Below are 25,630 nucleotides of genomic sequence, written 5' to 3' on the forward strand. Positions count from 1 at the left end.
ATTTGAGAAGTGACTCCAAAGAACACAGTAGAAGAAAAGGCTGAAGGAGAGACATGTAACCCAAAGATGTGTTATTAAGCTGGTCTACACTGTTTGCAGCTAGGGCTCTGTGGAGCCTCAAAATTTTCAGCTAAAAGACAGGACATGGGAGTTTTACCCATTGGCTGCTGCTCACTATTACTCAAAAGCTATCCAAGGTTTATTTAAGTCCTTCCCACATTCGGATTGTAAAGTTCACAGGGAAGATGGGAGCTAGGCATAGAAGTATTTGATACATTGGTCATATTAAATTGCCTCAAGTTTATGCTCAATAAACCTTTGTTACTTTTATGGGCTATAAATAATGTTGTGATTTATTGTTTTCTGAAGACTGAATATTGTTATTCCCATTTAACAGATCATGATCCTGTGGCAAACAGAAAAAGAGGAAGAGAAAGAGAATTTAGATAATTCGTCATTAAATGGGTAAGTAATGGAGTCAACATTAAAATGCAAATGATCTGACTCCAGAGCTCACCTGCTTAATCACAACAGTCCATTAGAGTGTGGTTTAAGAGAGATGAGATATCACAATCAGTATCTGTCAGAACTACATGTCTGTGTGTCCTAACATGGATAAGACATAACCTGTTAAGCTAGAAGGTAGGTTCGAGTTATGATTCTAGCACTTATCCATGTGTCTTTGATCAGGTTATCTAAACACTCAGTTAATTTATTCACATTATGGAGTTCCCGTCATGGCTCAGTGGTTAATGAACCCAACTAGTTAGTATTCATGAGGATGCTGGTTTGATCTCTGGCCCCACTCAGTGGGTTAAGGAACCAGCATTGCTGTGAACTGTGGTGTAGGTCGCAGACGTGGCTCAGATCCTGCCTTGCTGTTGCTGTGGTGTAGGCTGGCAGCTACAGCTCCGATTCCAACCCCTAGCCTGGGAACCTCCATATGTCACAGGTGCAGCCCTACAAAAAGAGAAAAAAAATTTATTCATGTTATATTCACATTCATTTATTCAGAAGCTCTTTTCTGCTATCAGGTGGTTTGATTCAAGAAAATATTGTCTTTATATCTCTTCTATGTAATGCATTAAGTTAGATCACAGTTTTCCACCACAGAACTATCAACATTTTAAGACATTTTGAGTATAGGTGGGGCTGTCTTGTGCATAGGAGAATGTTTAACACCATCCTTGGTCTCTTTCTTCTGATGCCAGTAGAACACATATCTTCAGCTGTGACAACCACAAATACCTGCAGACAATGCCATATGCCATAGGAGGCAAGCATCATTCTCCCATCCTCATTAAGAACTACTACCTATTTAGCTATTTGATACTCAAAATACAACTGTAAGTTATATATGTCTCAAAGCTTACTCTTATGAAAAGTAGTGCAGTGTTTTCAGAAGTAGTCTACAACCAGAGTTTTGAATAAAAGTTTATCTCACAAAATAATAAAAATTAACTTGCCCTCCAGCAGTTCCTTAATACTAAATATTGATCAGCCAAGAAAATGAAATTCCTTTTCATGCGTTTGGATCTTGGTCATTTTATTAGATAGCTCTCCCACCTAAAGCTGAATGATCTTGAGTCTGAGATTTTACTTTCATTATTAAGCAAGTAGGGAAAAATAATATTTTCTCAGTTAACCATGATAACAAAACTCTTAACAAATAAAACACCTAACGTTGTTAACACACTGTTCAATAAATGATTGCTATTGTCAATAATAATCACTATGCTTCTTAAGGGAACAAAACATAATTTTGAAAGCAATATCTTTTGTATAAGGATTTTTGATATCTTCTACCTCCTCTATAATTTTAATGGGGTGTCGGCAGTTTGCCTTTATTCCAGAATAAACTCAGGTGAAGTCAATTTGATTCAATACAAGTAATCATTAGTTACTTTCTGTTGTAAAGATTAAATGAGCTTGTGTCAGGCACTGTGCTAAAGCTTTACATACACTAAGTAAATCTTGACAAAACGGCAGAGATCTTTGCCTGCTTATTCTCTCCTTTTCCTTTGATCACAAGGTTATTTTAGGAGATTCACAGCTGCATGCAACCTGCATTTTTATCTAAGGGAGTTCATAAGACAGTCAAGCAATAATTTGCAAGTTAGAACTTGAGTATGAATCAACTAGGGTCTTAGTAAAATCCGGATTCTGATTTTGTAGGTCAGGGGCAGGGTCTAAGATTAGACTTCTCTCAAGTTCCAAGTGATGCCAATGATGTGGTCTAAGGGCCACCCTTTGGTTCACAACATAGTAGAGGACCATAGTCATGTTATGAGGGAAAAGATGTCAGTCTTTTTTAGCATGAGCAATCAAAGATGGCTTTGTAATCTCATCGTCCTCTGGCCAGGGACCTTCCTCTGGCTAGGACTTTAGTATATTTTCAGTAAATAAGTAGAAGAGTGAAGACAATATTTGGTAAACTTTAGTGCATGGGTTTTTGTGACATCTTGTTGATGGAGTTCAAAGATGTCTCAGATGAGAACCATAAGTCATAAAGGTGAAAGCAATCAAGGTGTCTTTAGTAAAGCAGTTCTCAAAGTGGAATCTACTAGACTTGCAGCATCCACACCACCAGGAAACTTGTTAGAAATACAAATTCTTAGATCTCTTCCAAACCAGCCTACTGAATGTGAGCCCCTGGGACAAGCCCCAATAATCTGTGTTTTAAGAAATCATCCCAATTATTCTGATGCACTTTAAAGTTTGAGAACCACTGGCTTAAAAAGCAGATATTAGTTCTGATTATTGGATCTTAGAATATATATATATATGTGTGTGTGTGTGTGTGTGCGTGGGAATATATATATGTAAATATACATATGCATATATATGAATGTATATATATGAAGAAGATCTAAATGGAATGATAACATGAATGACCTGATTGATGTCTCAAGCTTTCCATTAATTCTAATTACAGGGCTGACAGGACACAGTATTTTATTTCTCCTCTCCCTTCATTCTCCATACATGAAATGGTTAAAGTCTCCTATGTAGATACATTCTTGATCACAAGATTTACAGGGATGATGATATCTAATTTAGACCAGGGAGCACAGAAATCAAGCATAGATAGAGGCAAGGACAGGCTCAAGGAGAAATACTGTAAACAGACATGATTTAGAGATGCCTTAGAGGACTGAGTGAACCAAACCAAGAGATGGATCCTGGACAGATGTAATACAAACATTCCAAATCCAAGAAGATGGAAAAGAAATTATAGAAGGGATCAAGATAATTGGTCATCTAAAATAATTGATACAGACCAAGTGACCAGGAGAGCAGGAGTGTTCCTGACCTTGAAGTGACCTTCAGTTTTTGAAGAAGCATGAACCCTGAGATTCCATAGTCAAATGCCAGGATCTCCTCTTCTCATTAAATCTGTCAGGAAAAAGACATATAAAATCATTTATTAAATGATAAGTTCTTATTATTAGTTGCAAACAGGGGCTTTTTGTTGTTTTAAATTCTGAATAATATATTTGTTAAAGACAAAGACAAGAGAGCCTTTCTACTTAAATTATTTAAATTCATAAATACAAAATGTTTCCCAAACTCAGCAGACGGTTGACATGTATACTTTCCAGTGAGCTTGTGAGAGTGGAAAGGTATAGCAATGGTGGAGTGAAAAGAGCCTCGTCTTAAATAATAGAAATTCAGAGCTGTAGTCCCAGTTCTGTCACTATTTCTGTGACTTTTTGGTAAGTTCTTTTCCTTCTCTTTAAGCTTCTGTTTCCCTCTTCATTACAATGCAGGTCCCTACCTTTCTACCAAGCCTCAGTGTTAAATACAATAACCCTTGAGAAAGTTATTTTAAGATTGCAAAGAGCTAGATCCAGTTTTATTGAGAAAACTAGTCTGAAACTAATCTTGCCCTTTTCCCTCTCCTAGCTCTTCAGTTCTCTGATCCTTTGAATTTTTTTTGCTAAAAATTCATAACTTAGCTATATAGGTATACACACTTATAAATTATTATCATTTCGTTTGCAGTAATTCCCTTTGAAATACCTAACTGTAATTTTCTTCAAAATGTTCAGGCTATCGCAGTCATCAATATCACCAAATAAAATGTAAATTCTCTTTCAACCAGGGAGAAATGTATGACTTATTGATGAAACTGCAGGCTCTATATTATTTATTTTTTCTTGCTTATTTATATGTCTTATGCCTTTATTATTTATTGATAGGTAAATGAAAGGACAAGCTTTGTTATCTTTGTTATACACTATTTGCTGTGCAAGGAGACACTGAACCTTTGTTTTCTCACTTATATTCTAGGCAAATTGTTTATCATAATAAGAGCTTGTCGTTAAGTATACCTACTGTGAACTCCTTTACCTTTATTAAAATCTAATATTTCCCAAACGTTTCGGGTAATTGAGATAGGTACTTTCCAAATAGGTTGGGTGAGCAGATTATGCAGGTGCTCCACCTGGATTATTCTCTTTCCCCATAGAACCACTAAGCACTCCTCTGTTCCCATTTGTGATGACAAGTTTAGGCTCAGAGCTACTGAAAAAGCCACTCAGCAATCTGACTCTAGAGCCTTTGCTGTCACGCACTACCCTGTGGTCCTTATGAAATGAATCTTATCATGACTCTTATTTCTCAGTTTATTCATTGCTTCCTTTCTGTAGTATGATCCATGTTTTCTCCAGCATTCAGATGCATAGTTCCAAGTATTCAGTAGGGACTAAGTAAATAAATATTTAATAAACATAATGAATTCTTATAACATGATCTCTGGGTTTAAGAGGAGTGACAGATTAGGAAACAGGACACATGTGATCATTCCTACAATAGAGGAAAGTTCTCTAAGAACACATTAAAGAGAAAACTGACCGTGAGAGAAAGGATAAGTTTCCCATTCTTTTCATAACCCATGTCCTAGAGCCATGGCCCCAGAAAAATAAAACAGACTTAGCATTAGATAATTCAAAGTCAACACAAATATCTAATCCTTCATGCAATCCAGTATACATCTGGATTTTGAGTGATGCATTAGAGTTGGCCAGGAAAGGGAGTGGGACATCCAAACAGACACTTGGAAGTATTCATGCATTGGAAATTTCATGTAACCGTCTGGTTTGGGGAATGATAGGAACACAGGTGAAGATTGCAGGGGAATCAGGAAGACACGCCTCTCATTGGTAACACTTTACAGGCGAAAAGTGACAAGCTCATAATTTGGATATGTGAAGGATCAGTCTGGTAGCTGCATGCAGTGTGAAGGGTAGAAGGCTAGACCTGACATGTAGGCATGGGGAGAAGGCTTTTAAATTAGCTTTGTGGAATATGTTGGAGTTGAAATGAAGGCAGCAGTGTCATTGAGAATGGAGAGAAAAGAGAGTGAAAGACACAAATTTACATTATTTAAAGTAAAAGTAGGGTCTCATGCCCAGAGGTAGGGAAGAAGGAAAATGTTCTACCAAACTGCAAGGCAATTCCCTCAAGGTGCTCATGAAACACAGTAGCAGATTCCTTGGCTTGTCTCCAAACTACATTTCATAGTCTTTCTTCTAACTTATTAATTGCCTCTATTCTTTTTTAGCAGCATAAGGCAAAAATGAATTTCAAAATCCAGATGTGCGGAAGAAGTATCACTAACTAGAGCATCAGCAAGTATTAAATTCCTACTAAACGTATTTAATTTAGAATTAATAAGGTAGTGATATGGAAATTAAATCCCTCATGATTGTCGGGGAAGAGCACCTATTGAGGTATAAATATATGAAAGATAAATCTACTTGCAATGTAATTAATTCAAATCTGCAGAACCAATAAGTGTGTGACGATGTTCCTATTATTATATTACACTTGTGAGGAATGCTCAGGAATTTAATTAGCATTTACCCATACAACTAAAGAAAATGAGATATTAAGCATGCTATCTAATTAACTAGCTATAGATTGCCTGTTAAATAAATATTAAATGTATAAACATTTGAGGGCAGGTTGAAAATGTGGCCCTAACTAGATATCCATTTTCTCATGAGTCTTAAAAAAAAAAAAAAAAGTACTTAGTTCCACTGTGTTTTGCCCATATGGTTATTATTATTATTATTTTACCTCACTTAGACTCTGCCCTCAACTTTCCCTCCAAAGTTAGGCTAGAGTTTGAACCAGGAGATCATATATATTATCTAAGCAAAGTCTTTGGTCAGTTACGTTAGATGTCAGTGTTTCCATTTTATAGGCATGTATGGCCACTGAAATGTGGGCATGCTAATATGTTTGGTATTACACAGCAAAGAAATGGTGTTGGCTTTGTCATCACATTGTTGTGAAATATCCTCTGCTCCTACAAAGTAATCTTAAAGATATTTTTTCCTAATTTTGTTTTATTTTTTGTTATATAACTGATTGCTGTTCTTTTATTATTTTTATTTTTTTAAATGTTTTATTAAAACATAGTTGATTTACAATGGTGTGCCAATTTCTGCTGTACAGCAAAGTGACCTGGTTATACATATATGTGCATTCCTTTTCTCATGTTATTTTCCATCCTGGCAGGAGACTGGAGATATATATATATATATATATATATATATATATATATATGATATAGTTTCCTGTGCTGTACAGTAGTACCTCAATGCTTGTCCATTCTACATGCAATAGTTTGAATCTACTAACCCCAAACTCCCAGTCCATCCTGCTCCCTCCCCTGCCCTGGGCAACCACAAGTCTGTCTATGTCTGTGAGTCTGTTTCTGTTTTGTAGATAGGTTCATTTGTGCTACATATTAGATTCCACATATAAATGACGACATATGGCATTTGTCTTTCTCTTTCTGACTTCACTTGTATAAGAATCTCTAGTTGCATCAATGTTGCTGCAAATTACATTATTTCTCTTTATCGCTGAGTAGTATTCCATTGTATATATGAACCACATCTTCTTAATCTATTCACCTAAGCCACTAATGGGAACTCCACTTTGATAATCATCTTTTTAAATTCAATTATTATTTTATACTGGCATATAGTTGAATTACAATGTTGTGTTAGTTTCAGGTTTGCAGCCAAGTGACTCAGTTATACATAGACCTATATCTATTCTTCTTCAGATTATTTTCCCATGTAGGTTATTATAGAATATTGAGTAGAGTTCCTGTGTTATATAGTAGGTCCTTGTTAGTTATCTTTTTTATTTTATTTTTTAATTAATTTATTTTTTTTAGGGCTGCATGTGGGGCATATAGAGGTTCCCAGATTAGGGGTTGAATAGGAGCTATGGCTGCCAGCCTACACCATGGCCACAGCAACAGGGGATGCGAGCCACATCTGTGACCTACACCACAGCTCATGACATCGCTGGATCCTTAACCCACTTAGCGAGGCCAGGGATCAAACCCGCGTGCTCATGGATGCTAGTCAGATTCGTTTCCCCTGAGCCATGACGGGAACTCCTCTTTTATATATAGAGATGTGCATATGTTAATCCCAACCTCTTAATTTATCGCCCCCCACCTTTCCACTTTGGTAACCACAAGTTTGTTTTCAAAAGTCTGTGAGTCTGTTTCAGTTTGTAAATAAGTTCATTTGTATCATTGATTTAGATTCCCCGTATAATCTCTAGGTCCATCCATTTTGCTGCAAATGGCATTATTTCATTCTTTTTATGGATGAGTAATATTCTCTTGTATATATGTACCGCATTTTCTTTATGCATTGCTCTGCTGATGGGCATTTAGGTTGCTTCCATGTCTTGGCTATTGTAAATAGTAATGCAATGAACCCTGGAGTGCATGTACCATTTTTTTTATTATTGTTATTAAAGTATAGTTGATTTATGATGTTGTGCTGTACAGCAAAGTGACCCACTGGAGGTGAGGTTTTTAATTCAGGGTAATGATATCTAAGATGGGGCTACCAACGTCAGACAGGGATGGTTCTAAATACCCTGGCTACTTAATTTCATCTGTTTTGGACTTGCTGATGCCAATGCCCTTGTCTTAGTTGACAATTTATAGGCTGTCCATGCTGCACCAAAGTTATTGAGAGTATCTTCATTTTGACTTGTGTTTTGTTGTGGCTTCTTTCCCCAATATGAATGAAGTATATACTATCTAAGTTTTAGTTGTGGTATTAAATGCTTGATACATATTATCTCATTTACTTATGGCATTTAATCCTCAGAATGTGCATCCTGGTTTGTTATTTTTGTCACAGTTTTTATGATAAGTATACATCAGGTCAAATATTATATCGAATGCCCTGCTCAAGGCTGAGCATCTGGTAACTGTTTGAATATAAATACAAACTCCAGTCAGTTTAATTAATAATTATCTTTTTGCAGACGTTTTATATACTCATCTTTTTAAACTGAATATTATTATATGGGCTCCCTACTAGACTGAGAGTTCAATCAAACTACTTGCTCACCACCATAAAACTCCAATCTAATGAGATGTCTGAAATAAAGAATACACTAAGTAAATCCTTATATTTATTTGGAAGGATTACATAAAGGGGATAGATAGATTATTTAGAAATGACATAGGAGTGATTGATCTTCATTTGCTGTGGGGCAATTGAGGAAAGCTTTTCAAAGCAGGTGGCATTGGAAATGAGCCTTGAAGAATGGATAATGATAATAACAACAGTAATTTGTAGTGCTCAGGAAGGTGGAAAAGGTAGTTTGATGAAATAGAGGTAGCCCATGTTTAAAAGGGCATTCTGGTGCCCTTCTAAACAAATAAACAAGCACAAATGTTCTCACGGCCCTGAATTTACCAATATATATGTCACTTCAGGTTTTTGCAAGTTATTGTTTATGAAGTTAAATGCTGAAAATCAGAGAGCTGTCAGGAGTGAAGTAGAGAAACAGTGACATCTCTCCTGACCCAGCCTAAACTAGAACATGCAGATGGGAAAAAGAACATGCCAATTGTTGGCTCGAATGGTGTGCGATGAACCAGATAGAATGATCCAGTGTGACAGCCTGGAATGTGTCAGAGTGGATTAGGGACAGAGGTCAAAGGTGACCGTGAAGCATCTTACTAGTTGACAGTTCCAGAGCTAAGATTCCAGCAGACAGCCCTGGGAGACGCATGCCAGACAGTGGCCTCCACAGACTAGCCTGTGAAGTTTGCAGCAGATGGGGACGCCCTGGCAGCCACTTCCCAAGTAAGCCTATTGTCTGCCTGAGGGCATAAGCACATTCATAATGGAGGCCCTTTTTGTTTGTTTGTTTTTAAAGAAGGGACGAGATCACCTGCTCTAATTAGCTAGACCTATTTACACTTTTAAACTTTGAAGCCAGTCTCCTTAAGAAAAACCTAGTGTCTTTTGCTTGCATTTTAACAAGCTGTTAATTGCTTTTGTAACACCGATCATCTCACCTTCTACAACCTAAACTATTTATAAGGGGAAGAAAATGAAGGTGAAGGGGGAGATGGATTTTTTTTTTGGCAAATTTGGGGGCAGCAAATGGTCACTTCGATTTGAATGCTACCAGAGCAAACTCTCCACATTTGTCTACTCTTCAACAATTTATCTTCATAAAGTATGCACTTAGACTGATGTGGAAATGCTTTCTTCCTCCTCCTCAGCATGCATAGACACTGTGATTCCCTTTCGTTCATTCAGATCTTCCAGAATTTAGGAAAATATTGCTTTCCGTGTTAATGCTTAGTGGGCTTCTTTTTCAGGGTGGCTGAGGTAGGGGTTTCCAAAGTAAGAAAAATAAAATAAGACCAACACATATATAAAACAGAAACAGAGAGGAGTATGCCTCTTCACACAGAGTGCCTTAACCCTGAAACAGACTGCATGGAGCTTTAGCCTCACAGAGATACTGAATTATTGGTGCATGCACAGACAAAATGTCAGGGTCTGCCTTTCCTTTCCAGTTCAGTTTAGTTACAGCAATAGCTTTTTCTGAAGATTTTTGTCCTGATGGCTTCCCCATTCTTAGAGTGAATATTTTCTAGGTTTTTCTTTTATTTTTGTATCAAATAATTGATTGCAGTTTTTAACAAGAAATGAAGAAGAGCCAAGATTCTATCTGGCAATAAATTATTAAATACCTGGTAATTGCGAAGCACTCTGCTAAATGTTTGTATATGTTATCTAATTTGTTTGACTTCAGGTTTTGGTATTGCACTGTAGATGAGTTATATAGAATGTTCCATGTGATTAATCCATTATAAAATACAATATAGAATACTTATGAGTTTGCATGGCACCCCAATAAAATTTTAAATGTTTTTAAATTTGTCATGTACAAAGACACACACACACACATATATATATATATTCTTTACGAAGTCCATATATATACTATACAAAGTATACATACATACTTTACAAAGTGTGTGTGTGTGTATACTTTATATAGTATACTTTGCCACATGGACAGCTTTGCCACTCATGACGTCAAGCACTTGGCTTGATGATCAGCTGATTTGAGAGCTAGAAGAGAGTATAGATTTTTTTTTTTTCCTTAAGCAATTGTATGTTTAGAAAAAAAGAAGTTGTGCACTGAGGACAGAGTTCTAGACTCTGCTTCATCTTTAATTCACTGGGTGGCCTTGGACAGAGCTCTTAATTTACCTGGACTGCACATTCATGTATGAAATCAGCCGAAATTATGTAACTGAGTCTAAGATTCACTCATGTTCTCGTAGCCTAAAATCAAGAGCTCCTAAATTCTCGAAGAAAGAATTTTGGGTTTCTTGTGATATGTAGTTAAGAGTCTATAAAAACAATCATATCAGTCACATTTGTGGAAGTGAGAAAAGAGAGGCAGGAGGTGGAGGGTTGAACCTTTTGAGACTGACAGTTGATGGATATACCACATGCTCTCACTGTATTATTTTTCTTTAATCCTCATAATGTCTTTTGCGTGTATTTCTTAGACACAAGCTCACTGAAACTCAAGGAATTTACATAATTTGGCCACCCAAATTTTGTAATTAACTAGGATTCAAACTTATGTATTTGTGGGACTATAAGTCACTATCACATGATTACTGACCCCCGCCTTTCTTCTAATCATTGAAGAAGTAAGTACTTGGGGTAATATGCTAATAAGAATAAGTCCCTGTTTGGGAATTCCCTTATGGCTCAGTGGCATAAGGATCTGGCATTGTCACTGCTGTGGCTCAGGTAGTTGCTGTAGTGTGGGTTCGATCTCTGGCCCAGAAACTGCAGTGGGTACAGCCCAAAAAAAAAAAAAAAAGTCCCTGTTCTTGAGAATTTTAATATTTAACAAAGCTGCAAAAGCATCCTGTTGACAGTAGCTGTTGGTACATGCTTTTGTTATTGGCCCTCAACAGGGCAAGTTCAATGAAAATTCAAATAGGGTGGTAATTACTTTGGGGGAAGTTGTATGTGAGTAGGAATATATGGGCTTGGTAAGGGCGATGTATGGAAAGAAGGCATCCCAAAGTACAGAGAAGGCTTCTGCCTCGGCTGTGGAATCATATTTCTGTGGATTCTCCAGCTCTGTGGAGGTGACTACAGAGTTCTTTTTCTCACTTCGCTTGGCATCTCCTCGTTCTCATTCTGCCAAACTCTAACATAGTAATTAAGCCCACAGAGCCCTTCAGTGTGTTACATATGCACCCCTTCCGAAGAGGATAGAGATCATTGCATTCAGTGGAGCCAGTGGTTCATCACTCAAGGAAACATGTCTCAGTTGTGTTGCCTTGTGCTGGGCACAGACAAGAGTCTGCATCCCTTTTACATTTGTTGGCACAATTTATATTATCCTGGTGTATAATGGATTATGTTACATATATCAAATTACAAAATGCACAATTCTTTTTAAATTTCTCTAAAGGGTGCCCTCTTATCATTTTTTATGCATTCTAGGGCTATAGTGGATATAAATTTATCATTTGAAATTCAAATGGTTATAGTTATAAAGCTGCTGACTCGTAAAAAACAGGAAATCTAGCATATATCAGGATCTGAACGCAATGCATGATTTGCTGAACTTTTATGATAATTTCAGTAAATTATTGAATTAGCTCCGTAGTTTTACAAATATGCTTGAAAAATGTTCAAATCGCTCTAGCAGTGAATAACACTTTTTTGGTCTTTTGCCCTACTTGGGAAATGAATTTCAGCTGACAGGCATGTTTGAGACATAGAAGGCACTGATCAAAGAACAATAAAATTCAATTATTTAAATTTTTGCAAGGTCCACTGGAAAACTAACTTAAACTCTTATTACCAATCTGGCTCTTACTGCTTTCAGTATTTAAAATGTCTATTCACTTCAGCATCTTCCACAAAAAAAATCTTTAAAATTAAATCTTAAGTTCATGCATAATAGTTCAGGCTGATAGAATTTTAAAGGATTTAATTGTGACCATTAGAAATTAGAATTGGATATAGATTCAGGATTCCGATGGCAACTGAGATAGAAATGTATGTCAGAGACCATTTAATATTTTGCTGACATCTGCACCATCCATTGGTTGTATTTGTGTAAATATTAAATAGTTGAATCATCCCACAGAAAGTTGAGTTGAATCTCTCTGTTCCCTCTCATCTAAATGTGTAAGCTATACACTAGGTTTTTCTTGACACTTCTGAGTTTGGATGACTAAGGACCTCAGGTTGATTTTTCCTACTAATTTTTTGCCCATATTTTAATAGAAATATTGAGTTAATTCAGCATATATTCTTTAAGAACCACTATTTTTCATTTTGTCTATATGCTTGAATTCACTAGGCAACTGCTAACATCCACATCATTGAAGAGATATCACCTGCAATCTCTCTTAGTTGATTTTTCACTGGTATAATTACACATTGCAAAGCAAACCATACAAAGAACCTCTTCTGTGCAAGAAACATTGTTAAAAGATAGAAATACTTTGACCTACCACTACACCTGAGACACACTGGAATATGCCATCTATAAAGAATCAGTATCCTTCCAATCTGGTTTTTATCCTTATACACTTAGAATCATCTAAGAATAATATATAAATGAACAATATAAAAACATTTATCTAAATTAAATGAAAGACTATATTATGTCATTGGGACAAAGAAGGTCATAGTCAAGGGTAAGGATCATTCCATGTGTAATTTAACATAATAGGATATTTTATTTAAATAAATTCAAAAGTTGTTGACATAGCCACTGACATGAATAGTGAAAGTTGATCAATTACTTAATCCTCTCAACAAATCTGTGAAGTAGGCAAGAAATAATCATTTATTTACATTATTCTTTTGAAAAAAAATTTATTCCAGGAACTTTCCCAAACTCACATTTAGCAAATAAAAATAGAAAATGCACATTACAATTTGAATTTGAATTTCAGATGAACAGGGAATAATTTCTAATGTAAGCATGTCCCATGCCGTATATGGAATATTCTTACATCAAAACAAACAAAAAGTAATATTTGATGTTATCTAAGGTTTAACTTTAACTGAAATTCTATATATTATCTGGCAACTTTACCCATAGTCACAGTAGGGTGACAGGATTCAAAAGCATGTCTTTTTATTTCAAATCCACCATACTCTAGTGTCCTACTGGCTTACAATAGTATCCTTCAGCCTTACCAGTTCCCAGCCACATAATTATAGCAACTCAGTATCTCTACACAAATAGAAAGTAGAAACCATTGATGGTTACTTAACCAATGCTACCTGTGTCCAGTGAAGAATAATCAGAAAGATTCAGAGAAGGCTTTCAATGCCATCTTTCCAGGCCACAATCAGCCGTTATTTGTCATCTCTTGCCATCCTTAGTGTAATGTTCTGTGCACTCCACTGCAATTAACCCATACAGTTGATTAAATTAGTATAGAATGACAAAAACATATTGAAATCTAGGGAAAAACACAATTACCTTTGCGGTGTTGGGGAGCACGGCATTTCCTCCCTGCCCCTCTTGAGTTTGTTGGGCTGGTCTAAACTGATCCAACCAGGTTAACAGGAGAAAAAAAAAAATCGTGTCTACTGAGGTCTCATGGAAATAGAACCCCTGCAGCGATAAAAGCAGGTGTTTGCTTATATATCATTTTTAGACCAAAAATATTATTTGTGAAGATTTAACAAAACAAAGAGACTGACTTTGAAGAAGTAACAAAGTGACACATTGAAGTATCACAAAATGAAGAAGTGACAAAGATTTTTGGACAGTTTTCTTACTGTTGAATTTACTAACCTTGTTCACAAAGATGCTTCCTATCCTCTTGCTATAGGGAGGACACCTCCACATGGGAGGTTTATTTCCCATTTTCAGGAGTAAATGTGGGATCAGGGTTTTTTTTTTTTTTAACATTTTTCCCTACTGACTGTTTTCCAAAAAGCTTTTTTAAAAAAATTTTTGAAGGATAGGAGATGTCAATGTTCAGATAATTTCTGCTATATACCAAAATGACTTAGTATATATATGTGTGTTTATGTGTGTGTATATATATATATATATATAGAGAGAGAGAGAGAGAGAGAAAGAGAGATTCTTTTTCATTTTCTTTTCCATTATGGTTTATCACAGGATATTGAATATAGTTCCTTGTGCTATACTAAAGACATTATTGTTTATGCAGCCTATATTCCTATATATACTAATTTGCATCTGCTAATCCCAAATTCCCAATCCTTTCCTCTCCTACCTTCCCTCCTCCTTGGCAACCATGAGATTATTCTCTATGCCTGAGAGTGTGTTTCTGTTTCATAGATACGTTCATTTGTGTCATATTTTAAATTCTACTTATCTGTGATATCGTATGGTATTTGTCTGTCTTTTTCAGATTAATTCAAATTACTCAGTAATCATTGAGGCATATTTTGGGGCACTGTCATGAGCCCCAGCTTGACCCAACATTGTCTTATGTTGATCATTAATTTATTAGTATTATTAAATATATTAATTTATGAATTATAATTTATTGCCTTTTAGAGAACTTTATTTCCACCTGAAATAAAATACTATGTCAACCCATTGTATCCTTAAAACATTCCTTGATAAGAAACATAAACTTTGGGAGTTCCTGTCATGACTCAGCAGTTAGGGACCCAACTAGTATCTGTGAGGACACGGGTTTGATACCTGGCCTTGCTCAGTGGGTTAAGGATCTGGCATTGTTGTGAGCTGTGGTGTGGGTCACAGACTCACAAACGCAGCTCAGATCTTGTGTTGTGTGGCTCTGGTGTAGGCTGGCAGTTGCAGCTCCAATTCAACCCCTAGTCTGGGAACGTCCATATGCTGTGGGTGAGGCCCTAAAACAACATAAAAAAATCGACTTTGGACACAAAACAATATTGTCGGTAAACAATTAAGATGGTAACCTAGAAGTCAGACTACTTGGTAAGATCTATGCCCCCTTTTATTTCTCTTTGGGTGCCTTTTAGCAAGTTATTTACCTTCTCTGCATCTTACCTGCTTCAGATGCAAAATGTGTAGATAAAACGTAGTACAAATTATCTCTTACAATTCTCGCAACAGTACTAATGAAAAAGTACCCAATATGTAGTAAGCATTTATGATTATGATTTTTACTACTTATAGTGTATTTACTCATGAACACAATATTTATTTATTTATTTCCCCTTTCAGTGTTTTGAATTAATTCCCTCCTGGTTTCATTCCTTTTTTAAAAAGATTATTTTCTCCATTATGACTTCATCCTTTCTGATTATTATTATTACTACTAATAGCCAGATAAATATATATATAATAAATATATTATTATTATATATCATATAAATAAATTGTATATGTATATATAATTTTTATATGTATGTGTGTACATATATATTTGTGTGTATGTATATAATATATGTATATTTTGCTTTTTAGGGCCATGCTTGTGCTATATGGAGGTTCCCAAGCTAGGGGTCAAATCGGATCTACACCTGCCAGCCTACGCCATAGCCCCAGCAATGCCAGATCTGAGCCACATCTGTGACCTACACCACAGCTCACAACCACACCAGATCCTTAACCCACTGAGCAAGGTCAGGGGTGGAGCCCACATCCCCATGGATACTAGTCAGATTCATTAACCACTGAGCCACAAGGGGAACTCCCTCAGATAAACACGTAGTGAACAGAATTCTGTGTTGGTAAACAAGAAAAGAAAAACCAACTTTTTTTTTTTTTTAATGTCCTAAGTACTACTGATATCTGTGACCTCGGGACATGTATTTAAGTCCTCATCTCTTTTCTATAGACTGAGAAGCTATATGCTATATGTTATTTGGAAGAGCTGATGTGAGAACCAGAGATAAAGTATTCTGGACATGGTAAAATTATCAATGATGTCTACATCTCTGGGACAAATATGTTGACCACTCCTCATCACCTCTTAAAAGAAAGAAGGAAAATCAAATATGCAACAGATACACACCAGATGTTGGCGCAGTGCTAGGCATCACTACATTCCACAGGTCATAGGAAAATCATGATTGATGATATCATTTCTTTCTATCTTAGAGATGAGTCAAAGAAACTTAAATCAAGCATATATAAACACAGACAAGTTACTGTTTCTACCTCATAGATAAAATGGGGGACAGCATGTGAAATAACCCTCACAAACTTTGTCAGCTAGGTATTAAATAAGCTAATGCATCCTAAGTACCAAGCATATAAAAGAGGGCTGAAAAATGCCAATTCCAACCCCAGATACTTTTTGAATCCATAGTGAGCACAATCTGTGTGAACTTATTTCCCCTCCAAGGTCACATATGCCTGAAGATCAGGGGAAAAGGCTCACATTGGGAGGGTGTCAATAGCAGAGCATGTGTTTTCAGTGAGCAGAGGCAAACCACAAAGTGTGCTTACAGTAGAAGCCCTAAGGTGTGACAGTGACAACAATCACTCCTGCTTTGGCATTCAGAGAGAGAAGTGCTTGTCAAGATCAAAATGCTAATCAGAGCTTGCTGGGCAAGTCAGTTGTTCCCAGCTGCAGCCAAAGCAGCAGGTTGCTTGAAGCAGCTGTACAATATATTAGCACCTAGTCTTTACTGGAGAGTCCCTTCAAGAGTGATCAGTAAATGGTCAGAAATAAAACCAAGTGGATGTTGCACAAAGATCAGAATTACCACAATTAATTCCAGAGGGCCTGGAAGCCCCAGAAGGGGTTCAAATATAATGGAAAGGCTTAGGAGCCAGACTGAGTGGCTTTCAAATCTCAGTAGTAGTTTCCCCTGTGTGGGACTCAATGATTTCTGGAAAATGGGGACGTTAATATACCCAGCACTTATAAGGATAAAATGAACTAATACATGTGTATTAGAGATATATTACTGCATAATAAATTATTACAAAATGTAGCAGCTTAAACAACTCTAAGCAGTTATTATCTTATATCGTTTCTGAGGGTCAGAAATCCAGAATGGCTTGGATGAGTGGTTCTGGCTTAGGACCTCTCATGAGGTGTTGAATACGATCGTATGAACACTTGGCTGGAACCAGAGAATCTGCTTCCAACCTTACCCATGTGGCTGTTGGCAAAACTTACTTCCTTGCTGAGTGTTGGAAGGAAACTCCAGTTCCTCATCATGTGGATTTCTTCACTTGGCTGCTTGCAGCAGGGTTGCACCTTTCTTCCAGTATGCATATTCCAAGAGAAAAAGAAGGTCCCATAGAGTGAGAATGGGCATGCGTAGAACACCCGAGACAGTAGCAAAAGTCCTTATAGAGCCCAATCTTAAAAATGATCTACCATCACTTCTTCCATCTTCTCTTCCTTAGAAATGAGTGACACTGAGTCCAGGTTCTGCTTACGGGGAGGAAATGACAGATGAGCATGAGTTTCCTCAAGACAGGGGATTATTGACTCATTCTAGGGGATGCCTATCATGGCATATAGTGTACCTAACACATAAAACACAGTCAATAAATGTCAATTGAAATCTAAAAGCACTTTAAAAATGGTTTTCTAGTTTTGCTATAATATGTAAAATGGGTATCGTTTTTTCCGGCACTTTTTTGAATTTATGTTAGTTTTTCTATGTGAGGTTGAAGGTTTATAGTAGGTTACTCATGAGTATTAGTTCTTTTCCATCTTCTCTTCCTGAAATCTCAATATTCCTTGATATTGAAATATTTTTGTATTGCACTCTTTTAATCAGAGGTGATCTTTTTCACAATCTGAACTCTCTCATTCTCTTCGTCCAAAGTAAAAGTAAATAATTCTTTTTTGTCTAACATGATTATAAGAAAGAAATCAGTGTTATTCCTAATACACAGGTGTAATGTTCAAAAGAATGAAGATTATCCCAACAATAATGATTTTGGCATTCATTTCTTATTTTAGTCTAAACATACCCATCTTACTAGAATGTCTCCTTTTATCCTAGCAAACTAGTGATATGTATTAAACTCTGCAATCATAGGATTCAAATCTAGATGAGTGGTTCAGTCCAATGTTATTTCCTTTGTGGAAGAATTGTGGGCATAAAGAAGAGAATCCTAGGATACTGATACTAAAGACTGATGTCAAAATTTCGTCAGCTTTGTGGTTCCCACTGCTCCCCATCATCAGAGTTCCTTATTTCAAGGAACAGAAAATGAGCATCTTGGGTCATAGTATAGTGAGCCTGCCTTTACTATTTTAATGTTATAAATATTAGGTTGAAACATATTAAATAGTTGCCTTCGTGAGTTAAAAATGGTCATCATATACTAGAAATTTCATATGGTTTAACATATTTGAGAAAGCCTCCTTTCCTTGTGCACTGGCAATGTGTAATTTGGAAGAGAACAGAAATAGCATATGGTACAAAAATGGGTGGTGTCTGTTAACATTTTGCGTGCCATCTTGTGAAAGAAAAACTTCTTTTAAATAAAGTTAAAAAGTTAATTACTTAGGTCTATTGAGATAAGTTATCTACAGATAGATTTTAGTAAGATATGTACTTACTTAGAACTATATATATATATATATATATATATATATATATATATACACAATCTTACCCAAAGAAAAGGAATGGAACACATAAAGATATTTTGTGTGTGTGTATATATATATATATGTGTGTGTATACCACATATGTTACACTGTATACTATATATATATAATATATAATATATATATTTATACTATAGGAAGAGTGGCCATATGCAAAGCATATTGAAGAGGATATACTACAGTTTTATAACAAAGGGTAAAAGTCAACACGAATTATGTTTATAGTCTAAAAATGGATACTTAAAAATGAGGTTATTGCTTTTTTTAGAGGGCTTATTCGTTTGCAAACACCATTTTAGGAGAGAAATGGAAAGAGAGAACTACACTTACCTCAATGGATGTATGTTAGAAGAGCTCTGAAGAATTTACAGAGTAATCACAAGAGGTGCTTCTTTGGAATGTTCATTTGATGACCTTCAGATGAATATCTGTGTTGAAAACTCCACAATGATGTTGATGCTCTCCAGTATGATTCAGTCGCTGTTCCACAGATAATCAGAATATAGCTATAGTAATCTATATCTCCACTAATAGATATATTTATTGACCTCTACCTTTATAACTGCATCAGTATATTAAATGAAAGTCCAGATTTAACATTTCTTTTCCATTCAGTAATCAAGAGTCACATAGTCTGATAAACCAAGCTCCTGGAAAATAGCCCAGCCCTGTCATATAGATGGGAATGTTTATTTGAAGGAAGGGGAAGGTGGCCTGAGAACTATTTCTTCTTATCTCATCAAGCTCTTTGGCTGCCCATCCATCCATGAACTGCCTAACAAATACTTGTCTCCTCCGTTTCCCTTCCTGAGGAGAATCTCATGCTGATCAAAATCTTCTCAAAGTCCTCAGCCCCTCCTACCCCCAGGGATGCTCCTATTTGGACAGGTACTCAAATCAGTTTGCCTTTGCTTAAACCTCCAGGGAAGATATCCGACAGTGAGTCACTTCCCTGATGCCTGAGATTAAGCCAAATATATGACACAGATTCAGCATTTCTGGAAGTGAGCCGTGTGTGTCGGCCACAGTTTGTGGTAGATTTCAACTGTTCATTTTCTGTGAAGTGGTTTCTTTGAGTTCCTTCTGACTCAAGAATCACTTCGAAGGTGATAGACTGTACTTTTGTTTATTTACTATACATTGAGTTCCTGATAGTTTTATGAAATGACACTAGTAGGTGTGGGCTACTTAAATAAATAAGATGTGTTCCTTGACCTTGAGTTTATACATTCCCATGGGTAAAACAAAGTGTTTACTGGTAACTGTTAAGGCTTAATAATGCATTAATTGAGCACATTGCCAGCATTCAAAATTACTAATTTTAATGTCATGGGACAGAAAATACCTCTCTCTTCCACTTCTCTAAATGTTGAAATCTGATCTACCTCCCAGGCTCATCTTAACCATAAATGTGGATATGAAAAAATCCATGTAGAATGTTTTGTTTGGGTAAAGTTAAAAATGGGACAGTGTGTGATAAATTTAGAAAGTAATGAGTCCACTGTGGGATGAGAACCTCAGGCAGAGCTAAGCCAAACACGGAATCATGAGATCAACACATTGAGAAGATAGTCCATGATAATTAAATGGCACATCTCCTAACTTAAAAAAATAAATAAAACATAAGTATCATTTCTTTTTGATAATAGTACAGCCTCAGCGAAAGCGATTATAAAAATTAAAATACATGGAATCAGCCTCTTGACTCTACAAAAGGTGGCGTCTATATCATTCTAATGAAGTCTGCCTTTTATCCTTCTCTTGATTTCCTGCTTTAGGAGTTAGGTGGTAAATTTCCTTAAAATTCTTAGGCCTAGGGGTTCTGTGATGCAGTGAGTTAAAGTTCTGGCATTGTCACTGCAGTGACTTGGGTAGCTGCCATGGCCCTAGTTCCATCCCTGGGTCTAGAATATCTGTGTGCCATGGGTGTAGCCAAATAAATAAATAAACTCTTATGCCTAAATATAAAATAAAATTGCTTTCTGCATTTTAAATTAATTTCATGTAAGTTTGCTTTTAATTTTGCCATGACAAAGCTTAATAATTTTTTTAAAATTCAAGATTAGTATTCATGAACTATGAATCAAGTTGAATCACTATCACCATAATATTGCTGACTTTGGGAAGGTTACTTCTGTTATCTGAGATTCAATTTTAGGTAGATATTGGTTTCCTGGCACCCAAAGTCTCTTTTGGATACAATGTTCTATTAGTCTACAATCTTCTGATCTGTTAATCTGCCTATATGTTTTTCAAGCACCCTTAATTCCTTCACCAGTATGTATTTCCTCACCATCACTAGATCACTGTAGCTGTGCTTCTCTGGACAGTATACATTTCATGGCTTGAGGCATTGCCTGGGTGATCTTATAATAAATACTCACTGTAGATTCCCCCACATGTGTTCTGTCCCATTCTCCTTCATGATGGAGTTGGATGGACCAGTGGGTTTGTTATTTCCTCTTTAGAATAAACACTCCTCGAGGAAGCATGGTTTATTTAACAAATCAAGGGAATGATGCAAAATCAACTCCTCCATGCACAAAATCAGTAGAAAATGAAAACGAAGCGTGCAGGAGTTTGAGTTCTTCCTTAGAATTTGCCAGACTTTATGCTTCACAGAGTTTCCAACCATTGCATTAGCTAGAGAATCCAGAGAAATTGCTATACAGTACCATTTATTAAACTTGTAAAGAGTGCCAAATGTTGCCTAACCACTTTCCTCCTCTGGAAAAAAAAAAAAAAAAAAAAAAGTACTTTTATTACCTCTTTCAGAAGGAAATCATGAGAATTATATAATCTACTGCATCTTTAATTTTCAATGGCTCAGAGAGGTACCCTGCATTTCACAGTTTGTCATTTAAAATACTTATTGAGCACCCGTCTATAGCAGACAATTCACTAGGCAATGAGAGTTCAATACACAATAAAAGACACAAGAACCCTGCTTTATGGAGATTATACTGTAGGGGGTAAAGACAAACAATATACAAGAAAATATGCAAATAATCAAAATGACAAGTAATTAGAGAAATGAATGTGGTAGAACATAGCAAGTGGCCATGTAAGATCTTCCAGGAGAAATTAACCTTAATTTGAAATTTGATTAAACAGAAGAGGTAAATCATATGATAAAGGGGAAGGACATTTTTAGTGATGAGAATATTCAGGCAAAACCCTAAAGGGGATACCATGCTTGGAGCATTCAAAGACCAGAAAGAAGTCCCTGTGGCTTGAGAGCAGTAAGGGTGTGGGAAGGGGGGGTTGAGATACAGAGTCACAGGATGTGGAGTGCTAGGGGATAAGGTAAGCTAGCTAGTGCGATCTCTCTCCCTCTCTCCCCACTTCCTTGTAGTTTTATAAACCATAATAGTGTGCTTGGGTCTTATTCTTACATAAAGAGAAAATATGGAAGAAGATAGGATGATCTGAGTTAAGTTTTAAAGTGATGTCAGTGGCTTCTGAGTGAAAAAGAAATTACAGGGGTGGGACGATCAGAAGAGCAAGGGGAGAGGCTACGGCTGGAGCACAGATAGGCGATGAGGATGTGTTGAATTAGAATGTCAGCTGTGGAAATGAAAAATGATTGCTATAAAATAGTGCTGTTCAGTAGAACTTTCTGGGACAATGGACCTGTTCTATATTGAAACCCTTGAAAGGTGAATAGCCTGACTGTGGAATTCATTTGAAAATTGTTATTTAATTTTAGTTAATTTGAATTTATATAACCACACATGACTATTGGTTTCTCCATTGAGCGGTGGAGCTCTAGAAAGTGAACAATTGGAGTGAAACAGACATGCCTTCAAAAGTCCATGTTCTTAACTACTGCCCTATAGCACATCACTTAAAAGATGCAAAGGAGGTTCTTCTGTGGCACAGCAAGTTACGGATCTGGCATTGTCACTGCGGTGGCTTGGGTCGCTGTGTGGTGTGGGTTTGATCCCTCATATGGAACTTCTACATGCCAAAAATGTGGCCAAAAAAAAAAAAAATGCAAGGTAGTGCTTGCTGAGCTGCTCCATTTGTAACTCTTTCTGGGCTCTGTACAAGGAGGGGTTTATTACTAACATAGGAAAAAAATGTTGATAAGTGTCACCTTTCACTTCCTCACTCTTGGAAGTCTTGCTGACTTGCAAGTCCACTTTTGATTATAGCATGTAGTATAAAGTGAGGGAAAGAGACACATTTACTTTCTAAGAACACTTAGCCATCCTAGTAATGTGTTTAGTACCAAAGACCTGCTTTAAATTGTGAAGAGATAGGATTTAAAACTGTCTCTTTCCAGTTGATTGCTAATTTATGGCATCATTATTAGTGACAACAAATAGCTTCTCTGGAATGGCAGAAATGCAATTAGATTGTCACAGACTGTCAGTTGTTGTATTTGGGTGTGATTTTTTTTAATGCATTCTTCATATAATGCTTATAATAATAGAAATGCTTCTAATACTTATAATAATAGAAACCAAACTTAGTGTTTTCTTTTTTTAAGGAAAAGGGGGTGATTATGAGAGCACATTGTATTATACTGAAGGTAAGTTGCAGCAAGGAAGTTGCGTAAATACTGAGATCCTCACGATTCTTCTTGCTTAGGGTCTACATTTAGTCAGAGTTCAATAACAATTTTAAATTTAAAAAAATGAATAACAAAATAAAGGCCTTAAAAAAAAAAAACACTTCAGAATGAGGATATCCAAGTTTGACCCTTTTCTCAAGGAATCCCATTGGTTAGTCTATACCCATTCTCATATTTCTCTCAAAGCATGCTTAAACCTCTTTTGGAAAATTTTCAGTTTCCTCTAGATGATTAGTGAACGGCAGACAATTGCTATCCCAAAGGAAGTTTTCTTGGGAGCTTTGAGAACTTAGACCGTAAGACCTGAGAGACCTCTGACTGTCTATGTGGAATAAACCCCTCTGCTGTAGAAGTGAGCAGTCTCTGCTGTAGATTGTGATAGGACCAGTGTAATCTTTTTGAGTTCTTCTGAGCCTATATCGTATTCTGTGAACACCCTCTCTGATGATCAGAAGTAACCTTGGGCAGCAGCAAACACTCTGCCCCATCATGTTGGTGAATGCTGGTCAAAGTTGAAGAGGTTTGTCTTTGCTTAAACATGCAGTAAGATTATCAACACATTAAAACAAGCTCATAAACTAGGATAGCAATGAAGGATTTCCCAAGCGTTCTCTGAGTCTAAATGATGTCATCGGACTCCGTGAACATCATAGAGAGAAGACTAAAACTTTCCAGAGGCTCTCGGTAGCAACCAGCAAATATCTGAGACTTGTTCTGAAGAAGCGGCTGTGAAGGAAGCACCTATGCATTCAGCTGTTTTCTTCCTTGGAATGTCCAGGAAGCTTCTGACTTACTAGCCCAGGAGAAGGGCTTTTGATAATATTAATTAGTAATTAGCTGCATCCATCTTATTTGTTTATTTTACAGGTTATTTGATGTTACTTCAAATCATCTTTGACATTTAAAGAAAAGGAGGATGGCAAATACAAACATGTAGATTATTTTTAGTAGGTTTCAATCCTAAATTCTTCTCTAGGAAAAGGGAGAAAGTTGATGGTTTCAATGTCACTCTCTGGTATTGATCTTTCTTCACATAATTTATTCCATGAACACTTGCTAAGCAACTATAATGCTCTCCAAGTCCTAAGCCAGACCTTGGTAGGGGACTCATGCTGCACTCAAAGTTTCTATTGCGCATGAAGAGTTCAGTATTTAGCAAACACCCAGGACTCGCCATACATTGAATTCTACCTATACAGGTAACAGTAATCAGGTAACACTAACTACCAAGCTACAAAGAAATTTCTCCATTGTACCAGAATTGTCTTCAAGTCCCATGTCTCAGATAACTAGTTTCTTTTCAGAACTCTTGGCTTAATATCCAGTAAGATGGTGAACATAAAGTAGTTACTCTAAAATTACTGTTTAAAATGGTATTTGATTTCTATTCTCCAAGCCTCCTCTTTTTACCATCTTCACCCAGTATATGCTCATAAATGCCATTGCCACTTTCTCACTAGCTCATCACAATATTTAGGACTTATTTCTTTTTTCTTTTTCTTTTACTAATTAGAATATAGTTGACTTACAGTGTTGTGTCAATTGTCTGCTGCACAGCATAGTGACCCAGTCAGTCATGTGTATCTTACCCAGGGAGTATATAAAACCCTTCCTTTCTTCACCGTCTCCCACCTAGTTCTTTACCTATTTGTTCCAGCCACATTTTGGAAACATCCATTCTGATCCACCATCATGGCTACCACCCTCGTCCAAGCTGCCACCCTTGCCAGTCTGGACCTGGGGGATCTTTCTCTTCTATTCTTGTCTGGCTCCAAACCATTCAACACGTAGGAGATGAAAGGTTGCTAGTAAAAGCAAACTTCTCTGAAAAAAAATCATTTAAACATCATCTATTAATTTCCATTTAAATTTCAAATTTCAAAACATGGAGTAAAATGATCATCTGTCATCTGACTATCAAATATACACAAAGTTCCTTCTGACTCCAGTGAAGTTGTGGGCCCCCTGATGAACTTTTCCCAGGCTTCTCATTGGGTGGCCTGGTTTCTTAATAACACTCAGGTCTCTCTGATAAGTTCACTTGACTAACCTTACAAAAGATAGAAAGCCTCTGGTGAAATACACCAGTCACAGAATGGCAAATACTCTGTGATTCCACTTGTATGAGGTAT

At 36.5% G+C, this 25,630-nt stretch overlaps 1 long non-coding RNA gene across 2 annotated transcripts in view; it reads left to right on the forward strand.

Annotated features, from left to right (window-relative positions):
- LOC146402255 (uncharacterized) overlaps positions 1-25,630 on the forward strand; it is a 912,822-nt gene that overhangs the window by 573,140 nt on the left and 314,052 nt on the right. For both annotated transcript variants that reach the window (XR_014805845.1, XR_014805844.1), the window contains exon 2: positions 398-465. This is a non-coding gene — a long non-coding RNA (uncharacterized LOC146402255). The remainder of the gene's footprint in view (positions 1-397; positions 466-25,630) is intronic.

The sequence above is a fragment of the Sus scrofa genome, chromosome 6 (assembly GCF_054392235.1).
Source record: "Sus scrofa isolate SSC_HxYL_T2T_F1_AM1 chromosome 6, Sscrofa_HxYL_maternal_Yorkshire_Landrace_v2.0, whole genome shotgun sequence".
Taxonomy (NCBI): Eukaryota; Metazoa; Chordata; class Mammalia; order Artiodactyla; family Suidae; genus Sus; species Sus scrofa.